Source organism: Trachurus trachurus, assembly GCF_905171665.1.
Source record: "Trachurus trachurus genome assembly, chromosome: 11".
Classification (NCBI taxonomy): Eukaryota; Metazoa; Chordata; class Actinopteri; order Carangiformes; family Carangidae; genus Trachurus; species Trachurus trachurus.
Genome location: NC_139904.1, coordinates 22,533,418 through 22,550,724, shown reverse-complemented (window position 1 = coordinate 22,550,724; position 17,307 = coordinate 22,533,418).

The window sequence follows — 17,307 nt, the reverse complement described above, 5'->3', positions numbered from 1 at the left end:
CTGTGAGTGACTGTTTTGGGTGAAAAGCTGCGTTTTCATGCTCACCGTGCCCTTCACACAAAACTCTGATGGCGCCAACATGGGTGATCACTTACACATGACAGTTCAGGCCATGCAATTCATCAAGAAGACACAGTGAAACATAAATAGCTGAGTCTCCCAAAAATAAATGTATATCCGAGGACCATTTACTCTTTCTGATAAGCATACCTTCACATCATAAATGCATATGTTTCTCTATGTGAAATATTAGTAACTCACACAGGCTGTCGCTTTAGGCCCTGCTCATACTGCTTTTAAAGGCTCTGATACTAATTTCCATTTTAAGGAAATACGCTCTCTTCAGTCCATTAATATGATAATATCAGCCATCCTACTGCTTTTACAATGGTCCTCATGCACAGAAAGTAATTGTCCATTTATTCACAATCCCTTCCCTGAGTAATATATTTAAATTGATTAAAGCCCGCAGTCGGCAGGCTGACAACTAATGTGTTGACATTCTTCAGACATTTTGGGGGAATTCACTGTCAATTATTTAATCATGAAAATTCATCAAAGGCCGTCACAGAATACAACCATTTGCACAAACAATAGAGAGATATTTCACATTTCACAAAGCGTAATTCTCCCTCAAGTCGTTACGGAAATCCTGATTCAATCAAGCCGCTGCTCATTTCAGCTACAGGAGGCTGATGGGGGAGAGAGCTGAAGATGAAGCTGAAATTGTGTGAAAATCTTTCAGTGTTTTACAGTACAATTAAAATTCCATTTTTTTCCACATATTGTTATGTTGCTGAAATTATTTTTCCCTAATCAAGCTATTTTTTAGTCAAAGTCAAAACCTTGTGTGTGGAGGTAGTAATATTCGTTAACACTTTACTTGAAGGTATCGTCATAAGAGTGACATGACACTGTCATAAGAGCGACATGACACAGCCATGAACGTGTCATAAACGTTATGTCAATGTCATAACGTTGTCATTAAGTGTCATTCAGTTAACCCTAACCCTAACCCTACAAAAACCGAATGACACTTAATGACAATGTTATGACATTGACATAATGTTTATGACACGTTCATGACTGTGTCATGTCGCTCTTATGACAGTGTCATGTCGCTCTTATGACAGTGTCATGTCACTCTTATGACGATACCTTCAAGTAAAGTGTAACCTAATATTCTATTCTATTCTGTATAGTACATGCATGTGTAAACTGTTGTAAAATATACTTTTAAAAGGTATAAATCCCACAGGAAAAATGTCATCAAATGTGACTAGGTGATTTAATATGCCAATCAGCATGTGGTGTCATCACGTCATTGTGTCTCATATCAGAGGACTGTCAATATATTGTCAGGTATTTCAGTTTTCATATTTAAACAGTTTTCCAAACTAGAATTATCGAGTTAAATCACATGCCTCTGCCAACCAGCTGTTAAAGGAAATATAGTGTTGGGTAATGGCCACAAGTGTTCTTATGAACATTATAATGCCATTTGAGTTACATTGTGTCATAATTAGTAGTGTGTTGTGGCCAAAAACATGTATTTGTTTAAGTCACATTGACCTTGACCTTTGACCTCCCAAAACTGAACCAGTTTATCCTTGAATCTGAACGAATGCTTGTGCGTTCAAAAAGAAAGAGACAGTCAGATATACAGATGGGAGGACAACCTGCAAACATATGCTTCCAGAACATTGCTGCAGCACAGAGGCACAAAAAGAAGTCTAATTCTGCTTTTGTTGAGTGTGGATTCATAAGGCTTTTGAATACTTTCTAAATGCAGCGTCATTATCAATTCAGCAATCTGAACTCAGGTGCCAGTGATATCACATACTCCTCGGTCTTGCAGGTCAACATGAATGACATGTGCAAAATGTGCTCAGAATAACAAACTTCACCTGCTGATAAAGACAGTGCTACACTAGAAACCTCTGAGGTAACACAGTAAGCAGACCTTGAGCTGAAATTGAATCTTTTATCAATATATTGAACTACAGTACAGCATGCCTCAAGTTAAGAGATCATCCTGGGCTAATATTCATGAAGGATCTTGTCCTCCCACTCAGAGTCCCCCTCAAGGGCTGGATTGTGGTCAACAGCAGTCATAAAACATGATGTCCAAAGATGTCAGGAATCAAAAGTGGCCACACTGGAGGGCTCTGTGAAAAGCCAGCCATCATGACTGTAAATAAACAACACTGGAAGGCAGAAAATTGAGCTGAACAAAAAACAGTGTAGAACTAAATTCTAAAGTAACACCACAAGTCAGCACACTGGCGGTGTTAATAATCCTTCATTGCAAAATAGAACTGTGTAAAAAAAACCAACTATGATACAAGTTTACATCTCACTTTCTGGGTCATGTTTTTAATATTTGCTTCTATTATCACTGCCAAAAATATTTTTGCTTTTTATTTTTCTTTGTAGCGTTGGAACACTCCCAGATCTCTACATCTCTGTCTTAGCATAATCATATTCTAAATTGTGCAAATAAGACCCAAGCGATAATGGAGCGACCTTTGATGACCTCATTTAATCTGAAAGACGCCAAAGCAGAGTATCATTAGCAGAGGAGATGAAGTGAGGCTCGATTTTTTAAAAAGCAGTTTCGTCTCCAACCGGTTGACAGCGTCTTTTTGAAAAAGTGACAACTCTTATCACAAGACCTGGAATCATTATCATAATATAGAGTAGGAAAATTACTATAAAGGAGTCACCTCTGGACCCGTGCGGAAGATTTTGGAAAAGATTTGAAGAGACTGACAGATAAGTCCTCTTTGCATATCTTGCTTGTTGGAATTAAACCATTTCAAAAGAAAGAGTGTGACAGCTGATCTCTCTCTACATCCTCTGCTTCGTGTGAAGTGACTCAGAGGCTTCAGGCGACGGTGAGGGAGATGTGAAGGATGGGACTGCGCCATAGCATCAGTGTTTAATCTGTACTGTACAAATAAGTGGCTGGTGAGACTTAACCCCGTGACGCCGTCGATCTTGGCGGGTCAGCGCCCATGAGGCTGTAGGGGCCGACTGCCACAGTGACCTCCTGAACCCTGGATGTCAGCGCCAGCTGCATATTAGCCTCCAGACGAATTTAGAGAATTCGCTCCTCTGCTTCCTCACGAGTGGAGCTGAGTGAAAAAAAAAAAAGTGTGAGCAAAGGGAGAAACAGAAGTGAGGAGTAGAGAGTGATAGATAGCACACTGTGACGTCTCTCGAGGGTTGAGGGGGAAAGTGAGAAAAAGAGGAGGAGAGAGGGAAGGAGGTGAGTAAGAGAGCTTCAATGTCAGCAGCTGGATCAAAGCAGAGAAAGAGGAGGCAGACTTTGGCAATGAAGGCACCTGAAATCCATTCAAATTAAAACATACGCTGACACAAAAGTCGGCGTATGAATACAAAGAGCGACTTAGCCATGTTTGTTTGTTGAGCCTGCAGAGACGGGAAGAGAGAAGAAAAAAAAAAAAGATCCCTTTTGTGGAGCACGTTGTATACATGTGAGTGTTTGTCTGGCTGTTTGCCTGCCTGCCCGTGTGGAAGTCCCATTGCTCAGCTGTGTATGTGTATGAATGAGTGTGGACATTTATTGTGTGTGTGTGTGTGTCTGTGTGTGCGCGTATGGCTGGAGGTATACGCGAGCATCAGGGAGCAGGGAGCTGGGGAGTTTTGGGAAAGGTCGTGAGGCGCAGTGGCTTGGCATGGTGGCATATTTCATTTATAAGCTCACTGGGGCATAGCTGTGCTGCAGGGAAGATTAAGCTGTAACTCTTCAGTTTGTACAGAAAATGCAGGGCATGTTCCGTTAGCGAGGAAAAATAAAACCTCCTTAGACCTAGAAGTAAATTAGTAATGTTGCTGTGGTTGATTTCACCAGCGCAAGGCATTTTTACATAATTTGTATATAGTTATTTATCTTATGTTGGATTGTGTTCGCTCAAACAGAAAAAGAGGCAGGGAAGAGGATACAGTGTGGGATAAAGACATTTAAACCTGGACTTATTGTATTGTATTGCATAAATGACTCAACCTAATATATGAACTCATCACTAGTAGAAACCAGGGAGACAATATGAAAATATATAACCCATTCTGCAAGAGTAAAGAACCAAACCAGAGCATCATCTTGGACACACCTTAGTCACAAGCTCTTTCCAGCTATCGCCAAGCTGCTACACCTGTTCAACTCTGACTTCCAATCCAATCATAACCTGACAAGTGTGCCTTCAGCCAATCACTTGTAAGCTCACAAACCGCTGTCGCTCAGCTGTCATTTGAGATGAAGATGTTTTGACCCAACTGTCTAATCTCCATCCAACCCTTCGATCAGAGGTTTCCCATGCTCCCATCCCGCAGCTCCATTCTTTATCAAAACCACCAGGTTTAAAGGGATAGATCAGCTTTTTTGAAGTGGGATTGTATGGCCATTAAGTATGATATCTGCAGTAGAAAGGTCTCTTTTTCAAAGATTCTCAATGGGGTTAAGGTCTGGACTCTGTGGTCACATTGGACCACGGTTCTTCCTTGAAGATGATGGTTCCACACTATCCGTCCAGTTTTTAATAATGCGTTGGCAGTTCTTAATCCAATTTTAATAGTATCAGCTATCTCCTTAGATGATTTATTTGCTTGATGCCAATAATTTGACCCTTCTGAAACAGATTAACATCTTTTCCACGACCATAGGATGTGTCTTCTGACATGGCTGTTCAAAAAATGAGTCTGCATCAGTTAGGGTTAAATAAATTGTAGCCAGCTGAAACATAATCATCCATGCAGTAATTATCCTATGGGTGGCTCTTACCTATTAGCTTTGTTAAATCCAAGTGGTGACTTTTCTTTTGGATGGGCATAATTGCATGAACAGAGCCTGGACATGAGGCCATGAGTTTGGCTCTCCATGGATTAGTGTGGAATTAAGTATTAGCTTTGTGCAGTGTATTCCTATTCAATACATCAGTAGCCTATTACACATCACTAATATCGCACCCGCAAACTTAAACCTTGTCTATATATACCAGTGTTATAACAAGGATCTAAGTTTGAAATGATTAGTATTGATTTATTTTCTGAGATTATTAAAAACTCCAAGTGGAGCCAAGATACACAGCCCCAAACCCAAAGTAAATGATGAGTCTAAGAAGAAAGCTGAATACCCAGGGAACCAGAAATACACTCACAAGCTTGTAGAAACCAAACCAGACCTACAAAGACAGATGACAGGAAACACAGCATCAACTGGAGGGAAGCTCAAAGAGCACAGACCTAAGGATGTACACCAGACTTCAGAGATAAAGATTCAAATTCATTGTAAACAATATCAATCTGCCCAAAAATGTGACATGTTCATCCCCGGTCCATGTTACATCTGTCCACTAAATTTGGACCAAAGTGGTTTAGCATTTTTGTGTGTAACACAGAAGAGTTGTACTGTGGAGGTAATAATATGCTTTTGTTGCTCTGCACCTGTTCAGTGCATGTGCAACACAGATTCACAATAACAACCAAATTTGTATGTGAGACACAATTTCATGTGGTATAGGCCAACAATCAGTTGCAACTCAGTGAGCTCTGAAATGAATGCTTTCTTTGAGAATCTTATATTTTTCTTCACTTTTTAGCTTTATATACTATGCACTCGTTATATGAGAATAACGAGTGTTAAATCAACAGCTATTTCACACAAGGTTCACAACGGCTGAACGTTATACTTGAAGGTCAGATCTGTTTCAATGCACTGAATTGAAACATTAGTTTTAGAGAAGTAGATGATCCACTCAGACATCGTAAACAGCATCTCATTTACAAATGATTATGTTGGTTAGTTTGTTGTTGAGATGGTGAGATGCGAGTTGCTCGGCTCTTCAGATCCACTCGAGAATATAAACAGGCATTCACTGAGGCATCACGCCTTCTTAGTATGCAAAAAGGAGCGGCAGAGGCTGTGCAGCTCCGTGAAGTTAAATGTTCCACGTGTTGATAGGAAGCTGATGGTGATGTTCTACACTACAGGATCAGGTGTGAAACTTTGTCAAAATATTGAGTTGATATTTGGAGTCCCAGGAGAGTGTATATCAATGACAAATACAATTAAAAATGTGCATGCTTTTTCAACTCTCCTTGCCCGGAGAAGAATCCTTCTGGAGTGGAAATCAGCACATCACCCAAAGCTTCCTCTTGGATGAAAGACTTGATTCTATTCCTTAAGTTAGAAAAGATAAAATATTACATTAGAGGGTCGACCCAAAAATTCCATGAAACATGGGCCCATTACTATCTTATTTTGAGAAGCTTGAAGTGCTCCCACAAAATTGAGAATTAGGCAGGAATAAACCTGTGTAGTGAGATTTACAGAAGGAAAATAGCCTACTTGCACTGTCTTGAATATCCACTTTTTTTCTTCTTTTTTATTTATTGTTTTTTATTTCATTTTTTAATCTATCTATTATTCTTATTTCTCATTTACTTATTATTATTTTAATATTGTATATTTTCATGCTTGCAACCTTTTTAGCGCAACATTTGAGGTGAGCTTTTCACTCACTGAGTTTATTTTCATTATATAATTTACTGACAGCATGGTAGGGTTGGGTGGGGGGAAAGAAAATAAGAAAAATGTTGTACGTTGAATAACTGTGATCTATGCTGATTTTCTCAAATAAAACATGTTAAAAAAAATATTGAGTTGACTCAAAATTAGCACTAAATCTTAAACCCATCATAACAAACCCAGATCAAGGAATTTTTGAGATGCAAGAGTTTCAGGAATTTAAGTGCAACAGGTTTTTTTTTATTCTGTGTGTAATACACAATAACCTGCACATAGGATCCCCAAACACCTATTCTTATTGTTACAGTTTTTCATGAATCTTTTATAATATTGTATATTTTGTTTTGTGTATTATATGGCACCACCACATCCATTATATATTTATTTGTCCTCATGTGTTTTTAATGTGTTCATGTTTCATGTTTTACGAAATGCGGCCTCGCTGCAAAAATTTCATCTTGTGGGAAATTAATGAACCGAATTAAACTGAGCTCAACAACACAAACATACAGAAATAATAATACATCACACAATAATACAATTCCAATGCTCACATGTGGCTATTAGATGCATTAATAATCCATTGTGTGTATTTGGCTCCCATACATCACTTGGAATATCTCATCCCACTCAAAGGCAGCTGGGTAAGCGGGAGGACAGCGTCACGCTGCTCCGTAGTTTATCATTGGCCGTATTTCGCGTTTCTTTCACCTTTTGCACTGCTCAATACCGTCTGACGGCTGACCTTTAGTGGGAGAATGAGATTGGCCTGTAACTGTAAGCACCCACTCACACACAGGCGAGAAGAAATAGGCAAGAGCACGCATTATTCTAAGGTCATAGCCCGAGGCAGTCAATAAGAGTGGTGAGCTTTTGTGTTTGCCAATACTTAGCAACAAACACTTTGACATGGCTATACTTTGGAGATAAACATGAGGAAGAGGAAGAGCTTCTCCAGTGTGTTGAGGCAAACACACACACACGCAAACACACACACAATACAATCTGTCTTAGATATAAATTTGACACTTCCTAACCTCCACTCTATGTGTTTATGCAAACCAGATTTGATGAGACCTTTGACACAGACATGGGGGTAAACAAAGGCAGAAACAGTCACATCAGCTGCACAGTCACACACAAACACAAACACACACACATGCTGGGACCTGTGTGGACACTGTGCTAAAATCCTGCAGAGAGGAACATTAAGTCATACAAACACCTTGAGTGTCAGCCTTGGCTGTGAGAGGGGGGAAGATGGATGGTCTTTAGCCTCGGCTGCTCAGGCAGTGATGAATGACCAGATAATTTCCAGGCCACACACACAAACAAGCACAGCAGCACACACACACACACACACACACACACACACACACACACACACACACACACACACACACACACACACACACACACACACACAAACACACACATGCACTAATGCATGCTTACACACCTCTGTATGGGGGCTTGCAAAAACACACAAAAAAATGCATACATTACTGTACTCCATATAATAATAATAATAATAAAAAACACACACACAGCTTACACACTATGCGTTAATGTGTCCTGCAGTCAATGTGGGCTCAGCTGGGATGTGTCTGTGTCCATGTCACACTCTGTCCATACGCCGCGTCTAACGCTGACCCCATGACCCCCCCAGCCATACATTTTCCATCCTCTGCCCACTGATGACTGACTGAGTGCTCACTGTAAAGACATCCCACAGGAATCCATCGCTGCTCCACTCTCTCAAAATAGACAGATGGAGGCAGAGGATATTGGTTCGATAATAAAAAAAAAAAAAATAGAGAGATGGACAATTACATAGAGCTTTTTTATGAGCTCTCTGGAGACGGGTGGACGGGGAAGAGAAAGAGATGAGCTCTACACTTAAGAAGCATTTTCACTTATATTTTATTGAACTGCAGCAAAATTAGTGGGCGAACAGGAAAGGTTACGATGATTAGCTTGGCCATTATCATTTTATGTCTGTGATTTCTGTTTCTTTTTTGAATGGACTACATGTGACATTTTAACATCAATAATCCATTATCATGACACACTGCAGTATAATTACTGTACATTGACGAGGCTATAATTTACAGGACTAGCAGAAACTGCACTGGATTAAACAGGGAATCTGCTGGATTACTTTATGGCACAAATGAGGAAAGTGTACCCCAATGTACATTACTCACAGTACTACAGTACTCAATGTAGAGAATTGCCTTTCTCACTATTTACATTACACTTACATGATGATGACAATCATGCTGAATCTTCAGCAATACAATATGTCATACCAATCATGTTTTAAAAATCTTTATGTTGTGAAGACAAAAGTTAGGATGGCTGAGGGTGGGTCATGTGACATAACAAACCAACTATCCCCATAGTCACACTCTGTCCGCAACCACTCTTTAGTGAGAATAATAACCATTTTTTCAAAAACCAGTGTTGAACAGTAGAATATCTTGTCACTGACTTTATTAAACCTGCTGCCACCTCAACCCAGACAAGAGGTGAAAAATAGATGGAAGGAATTGTACAGTAACAATCAGCTATAAGGTGCATTACTGTAACAGCATGCTTTATTTCTATACCAAATTACATGAATTATACACTGGACCTTTATAGTGATGATCAGTCAGGCTCTTGATGATGAGCATTCATTTGCAGTGATGCACTTTTCTGCACTTATAGTAAAAAAAAGGGTCATCCCCTTGATTATTAGATGTTTACTTGATGTATATTATTAGATGTTTACTTGATGTATTTACTGTGCAGTTATCCTTATGGTTAAATACTGTTAAATTTGCCAAATAATTATAATCAAGCTCTTTTTAAACTAGATCAATACAGTCATTTTTCTGAATGAACTGAACTGAGTTCATGTGCAAGTACCCTAAGTGCATACATTGCAGAGAAATAAAACAGTAGTGTAGCTGAGAGATTTATTGAGGTTTCGAAAATACTTTTTCAGTCATGTTGTTTATCACCAGTCTCCTGTGGAGGGGCTGATCTCTGTGAAAAATTGTTCTCAAACTTTTTCTCCTGGAATTCCTGCCAATTGAAAGTGAGTATTTGACACATTAAAAAAATATTGGTAACACTTCCTATGAAGACCACCTCTATAGTGCATTATGAGCACATTCATAGTGCATTATAATGCTCATCATAATCAGTCATAATGCACTATGACTACACTCATAAACACACATAAAGCTTTATGATGCACTATATCAACAGTTATAAATCTAGTTTATAATGACTTATAAATCCAAGGGCCTTACGAGTGCTCTTGACTGGTTATAAACTACAGACTGACTGATGGGGCTTATAATACATTATACCCCTCTATACACACACCTAACAATCAACTGTTATAAGGACTCATAGGGTGCTATAATATTCCATGAAGGATCATAAGTTATCAATGTATGCTTTAAGTAAAGTGAAGTTTATATGGATGTATCTATAATGCAGCATACCTCACCATAATGTTTCATTGTTGGTGTTAAGTAAAGTGTAACACATGTGCATGCATTTAAAAGAATCTATGATGCATCCTAAGTCATTATGTCAGATACCAAAGTATAGATAATTACATTAAGACTTGTCTGCTTAGGAATATGACATTAAAGCTGGGTTTCAACTTCCTTGAAATGACAATAAATCATCCAGAGATGAATATCAAAGCTTTTGCACTCTATACATTGATCATGAGATTATGGTAAATCTGTAAAAGAAATACAACAATTTATTCACAGTAACTTTTTTTATTATCACCTTTTTCAACGATAACAATCATGGTCTAAATACAAGTTATGTATTAATTGGGATATGAAAATAACTGCATAAAAAACTTAACTGCCATTTTATGTTCAACCTAAAAAGTTGGAGGTCAAATGTGAATATAGAATAATAAACAAACAGTTGGTCTAATCTCTCATCAGAGGAGGCTGGACAGGAGATGGTTTCCTGGTTTCATCATCATCATCATCATCATCATCATCACAGCTCCATACATGATGTCCTTCTTCTGTTGGCACCGGTCACTCAGTTTTCAGTGTGGCTCCTTAGAATTACAGTAAAACACAATAACTTAAGTTTAAACATGAATGGAGAGGCGCATGACTGTCAGCAGTAAATGACAACCCCCCACCTATATATTGTGCATCAGTACAGTATGATACCAGCAAGATAACAAGTTGATGGATAAACATGGGGAGTTTGCAGTATATTATATAGACCGATCCTACCGGTTGAATGTTCTGCTAACATGACGCTCTGGTCATTAGATGCTAAACCGTATATATCCCGGTCCGGTGCAAGCCTGAGACCAGAGCTACGGTTAGCATGGCTAACATGGAGCTAACACGAAGCTAACGGCCAGCTAGCCGTGTAGTGAATCAGTTATTCACGTTGACAAGTCTCATGTTCTTCGGTCAAAACACACAGGAGAACACGCAGAAGAGCAAGCAGTGCTATTCTGGAATATACAACAAATTAAATATGATTAAAACATATTCAGAAAAATAAAATTACTCACCGAATCGAGATATGCTGCTGCTCCGGTCGTTAGCATCGTCGGAAGAGTTGTAAACACAGGGAAATGGCAACGAGAGAACCTCCCGCTCCTTTTACGCAAACCGGACGTAGACTTCCGGTCTGAAACAACTCTTCCGACGGTGCTAACGACCGGAGCAGCTGATATCTCGATTCGGTGAGTAATTTTATTTTTCTGAATATGTTTTAATCATATTTAATTTGTTGTATATTCCAGAATAGCACCGATTGCTCTTCTGCGTGTTCTCCTGTGTGTTTTGACCGAAGAACATGAGACTTGTCAACTTGAATAACTGATTCACTACACGGCTAGCTAGCCGTTAGCTTCGTGTTAGCTCCATGTTAGCCATGCTGACCGTAGCTCTGGTCTCAGGCTTGCACCGGACCGGGATAAATATGGTTTAGCATCTAATGACCAGAGCGTCATGTTAGCAGAACATTCAACCGGTAGGATCGGTCTATATATAATATACTGCAAACTCCCCATGTTTATCCATCAACTTGTTATCTTGCTGGTATCATACTGTAGGCTACTGATGCACAATATATAGGTGGGGGGTTGTCATTTACTGCTGACAGTCATGCGCCTCTCCATTCATGTTTAAACTTAAGTTTTTGTGTTTTACTGTAATTCTAAGGAGCCACACTGAAAACGGAGTGACCGGTGCCAACAGAAGAAGTACATCATGTATGGAGCTGTGATGATGATGATGATGATGATGATGATGAAACCAGGAAACCATCTCCTGTCCAGCCTCCTCTGATGAGAGATTAGACCAACTGTTTGTTTATTATTCTATATTCACATTTGACCTCCAACTTTTTAGGTTGAACATAAAATGGCAGTTAAGTTTTTTATGCAGTTATTTTCATATTCCAATTAATACATAACTTGTATTTAGACCATGATTGTTATCGTTGAAAAAGGTGATAATAAAAAAAGTTACTGTGAATAAATTGTTGTATTTCTTTTACAGATTTACCATAATCTCATGATCAATGTATAGAGTGCAAAAGCTTTGATATTCATCTCTGGATGATTTATTGTCATTTCAAGGAGGTTGAAACCCAGCTTTAATGTCATATTCCTAAGCAGACAAGTCTTAATGTAATAATTATCTATACTTTGGTATCTGACATAATGACTTAGGATGCATCATAGATTCTTTTAAATGCATGCACATGTGTTACACTTTACTTAACACCAACAATGAAACATTATGGTGAGGTATGCTGCATTATAGATGCATCCATATAAACTTCACTTTACTTAAAGCATACATTGATAACTTATGATCCTTCATGGAATATTATAGCACCCTATGAGTCCTTATAACAGTTGATTGTTAGGTGTGTGTATAGAGGGGTATAATGTATTATAAGCCCCATCAGTCAATCTGTAGTTTATAACCAGTCAAGAGCACTCGTAAGGCCCTTGGATTTATAAGTCATTATAAACTAGATTTATAACTGTTGATATAGTGCATCATAAAGCTTTATGTGTGTTTATGAGTGTAGTCATAGTGCATTATGACTGATTATGATGAGCATTATAATGCGCTATGAATGCGCTCATAATGCACTATAGAGGTGGTCTTCATAGAAAGTGTTACCAAAATATTTTTGGGGTAAATAATTTATTTTACCTAAACTTCACCCAAACAAGTTCGGATTGAGGAAAGATTGGTTGAACCTCTGAAGCTGCACGGTGTGGTGCACGGCGCTGAACGATTTCCTATTCGCTGTACATTTGTTCTGAATGCAGAAAAGAATGACTGGGTTTTTCTGCGACACGCCTGAGTAGGAGGTTTTGATTACAGACTGTTACTGCCATACAGCCATAGAAGAAATCTTTCTGGTTTTAGGTTTGTTTAATAAGGAATAGGCAGACAAACTGTACTGTGGATAGTTAAAGGGACAGTTCAACATTTTGGAAAATTGGCCCATTGCCATAATCCCTGTAGTTTTAGGAGTAGGTTTGTTACCTTCAATTGTTGGTGCATGCTATTTCTAGAACGGTGGAGCAGAGTCGCGAGCTGCTCAGAGCTACGCTACGGAGGCTAATGGGATTTCTTGGTTTCCCTCATCAAACTCATCAAATACACAATCCAACAACTCCAAAACGCTCTGGTGGACAAGTTGTGAACTGCACATTCACTACGCTATGACATAATAACAGAACGTTATGAGAGTTGTTTTAGAGGTAAATTTGTGCAAAACCGCTGATGCGCGTTCCCGTCAGGGGAAGTTTTTCGGCAAGCAGTCTCTGCATTTGCCTCGAAAACAACTGTCTCACATTAGCCTCTGTAGCGTAGCTCTGAGCAGCTTGCGGCTCTGCTCCGCCGTTCTAAAAATAGTCAATTAAAGGTATAACAAACCTACTCCTAAAACTATTAGGGATTATGGTAATGCCCAAAATGTTGAACTATCCCTTTAACAGTGGCAGAGACAGGCATGTGGAGCTTTGCCTACAATCAACAGAGACCACACCCTGTGTGTGAGTGACAGGTAATCACGGTGAAGTGCGATGCAGAAACACCTCAGTAATGAGCACTTAGCACCTCAGATTCAGCCCCAAAAAATAATAAAAATAAAAAAATTCTTGGATTAGCACTTGAAAGACAGCCTGTGCTCCAGTCAGAAAATGTGAAGGAGATGGAATCGGTGAAGTGAGAGGAGTGCTAAGATGGCGGAGAGTGGTTAAGAGTATTCACATGGTTGGGCTTGTCACTTTCCTGTCAGGCCTCCCTGACCCCCCACCCCCCACCCCTTGTGTTTGCTTGTCTGCCTGGGATGATGGAGATGGGGAGCTAAAAGGGTGATCGCTCATTCTGTGTGTGTGTGTGTTTGATTGCATGTATGCCTACGCTTTCAAGTAAATCTCCCGTGCGTATGTATGTGCATCCGTCTGTTTAAATGTGCGTGTATGTGCATTTGTTTCATCTCTGTGTGTATATGTGCTTATAGTTCCCCTCTCTCTGTGTGTGTATCTATGTGTGTGTGTGGTTGTTTATCAGCAGCCTGTCACCAGTCTCGGGGTGCTGGAGACACCCGATCAGTAACAGGTGGATAGGCACTCCAGCGCACGCACGCACACACACACACACACACACACACACACACACACACACACACACACACACACACACACACACACACACACCCTTTAGAATGTAAAGCAGCTTGGCTTGCAGGGATCAGTCTACAGTGCCAGTCTCAATCATTATCTAGGTGTGTGTTGCATATGTGTGAGCCGGACGGGTGCATGTTTCTATCATAATGAGCGACCATGTACCATTTGCCTGTCATCACATACACAAAATGTGCACGTGTGTGATTTAGCATGCAAATAAATCATAACAGTGCTGTTTGTGAATTCAGCGCTGGTTTTTGTCTCTGTGTCAAGGTGCGGAGATCTGCCCACACTCATACAGATGCTCTCTCATACTCTGTCTTTCTCTCTCTCTCAAACACACACACACACACACAGGCAGCCAGGCTATGACTAGTTAGCGTAATGGCACATTGGAGAGCCATCAACTGTCCAGGAAGATAAACAGTAGTGACTGGAGGGCCCATTACTCCCAGTCATGCCTGAAGGAACACATTTTAGATGCTCCATCATTACCGACCATATTAAGCTACAGTAAAAACCAGGAACGGTGAAGCAATAGGCCACCTCTTGTCTCTGAGGAATACTTTAATGTTTTGGAAAGGTACACAGCCTGATTTGCTTGTATTTATTGCATATTTTCTGCAGCCCCGTACACTGTGTTATACAGTTAATCAGTGGTGAGTGGTAAATGTCAAAAAAGATGTTTACCTGAGATAGTTTATCTCAGGTAAACATTAGACTGTGCCAAAGCTGGTAGCACAAGTTGAGGGAATAATTTGACATTTTGAAAAAATATGGGTTATGGCATTTTTTGCCAGGGAGTTAGATGAGAAGATACAGACCACACACATGTCTGAACAGTGAATATCAAGCTACAGCCAGCAGCTGGTTAGCGCTACCCAATTTTCTACTGACATTACAGAGAATAAATGTGTTTTTTACACACTTATACTGTAAAACTACTGATAACACCCAATTAACCCCCTTTCCACTGGCAGTGGAGTTTGACTGACGACACACAAGTGCAACAGCAGCTCACGCACATACGGAGCACACACGCTGTGATGGAGAAAGAATGAGCCACTGTGCAAACCAGATGTGCCATGTTTCATACCAGGTTGGTTCTCATGTAAAACTGTCAGGGCCTCCATGTGAGACTTTCTTGTCTCTTGTGTTTTTAAAACTTATTTCTGGGCAGCAGTTCAGTCTTTTTTCACCGTGCACAGCAGTGCTGGACTCGTGACAGGTGGCTGACGACAGTGTCTGTGGTCTGATGGACATTAGAGCAGGAAAAGGGGTGAAAATTATAAATGAAAGGTTCACCTGGGTGTTGTGTTGTTTAATGCACATCTGAGCAGAAAAGTACCTGCATTTTCGATTCCATTTCATTTTCATTAACCTTTATTTGTAATAGAGGGACGATGTACATTACAGTAAATTGTAAATGCACCTGAATTTCCATTAGCAGTTCCTCTGCCAGAAGGAGCATGCAGTCAGATCTGGAGAAATCCAATTTTAGCTGGACTAACACGTTCACATGCACTTTAGTTGTCCAGTAATAGATGGATTAAGGCCATGATTTGTTTGTTTTTTTCAAGTGTCATGTAAACGTACTGACTGAAGACAGGTTAATACTGATGTGAACAGAGAGGACCATGCAATCATACTATGCAGGATATTGTCACAGTTCACAGTCGCCCAGCTGCCATTCAGTACTTTTCCATTGACCCCACCTCTGCTTCACTCAACCAACCAGCCCCTCCCATCTAATCTATTAACTCTGTTCACCTGTGCACACTGCTGCTTCTCATCTCCAACCAACAACAGTATATTTAAGCTTCTCTTGCTCAGTCTTTGCCAGCTTGTTCTTCATTTCTTCACAAAAGATTTTCCAGCACTCACCTTTGGACTGTTCTCTGACTTACCTGCCTCACCATCGCCTTAGCCTTCTGTCCCCAATTACTGCCTCGGCGTCCCTGGTTTCTGTCTGCCTCTTCCCAGGACTGATTGGTGTCCTTTGTCAGCGTCTCCAGAGTGTACGATTCTGTTTTAACTTCCGCTTCGTTCCACTGAAGCTGACAATAAAACTCAATACCAACTTTACCTGCCTGAGATTGTGCTGCATTTGTGTCCATAAGCACATCTGTTACAGATATACAATGAGCATAAGGGTTCCCCCCTTATGCTTAAGCTAGCAGGGGGAAATAGTAGCTACTGTAGCACTACACTAATGGAGTAAAAAATGATTGACTTAGGACATCTGCTCCAAAAAAGAAAGTGTGCACCTTGATTGCAACCCAGATGTTAGGCAAATAAAGTATTTCTTAGATGCAGTTTACCCGGATGCGGTTTTAATGTAGCTTCATAGCTCAAATAAGCTTGAAAGAGATGTTCCATGACTTGTAACTTACTGTTCCCAATAGATTCGTATTCAAAAAGGCTACATTACAACTCATACAGTATGCTTCTCACTCCGTAAGGTTTTGCATGATGGAGACTCTTAATTTCTACAGGGTGAATGAAGGAGTAAAAAGAGAGGAGGCAGAAAAAAGGGAGTAACTGCCTGAAACTGGTGGCAGCCAAGGAGTTCAGTGATGGAGACTCGGAGAGCAAAGTTTAACCAACCCTTGGATTAAGTGTATTTCCTAAGATATCCAACTGTTTCTGTGACAATTTTTTCTTCTTCGCCTGATATTTTTACTGGACTTGGTGAGAAATAACTCCCTCAGTTAGATCTTAGTCCTAAAGACACTGTGACCTACATGCACCAGCCTTTTATCTCCATTTTCTTGTTTTAAAAACACTGATGCCATTCTTTTCAAACACAGTTACAACTTATAACCTCTGATGTGTTACAGCCAAAAGCTTCTTCTACCATCCCTTCTTCTGCAGCTTTGTCTCTGAAATCACAAGCTCACGCTGTTTCCAACAATCTATTAAAAATAGCTTGCAGCAGAGATGTACACGTTGAATGAAGTGATACATCATGTTGAAAAGTAGACATATTGGAGATATGAGAGTTTTCAGCCAAAACTGATAATTTTATCACATAATTAATGTCTGA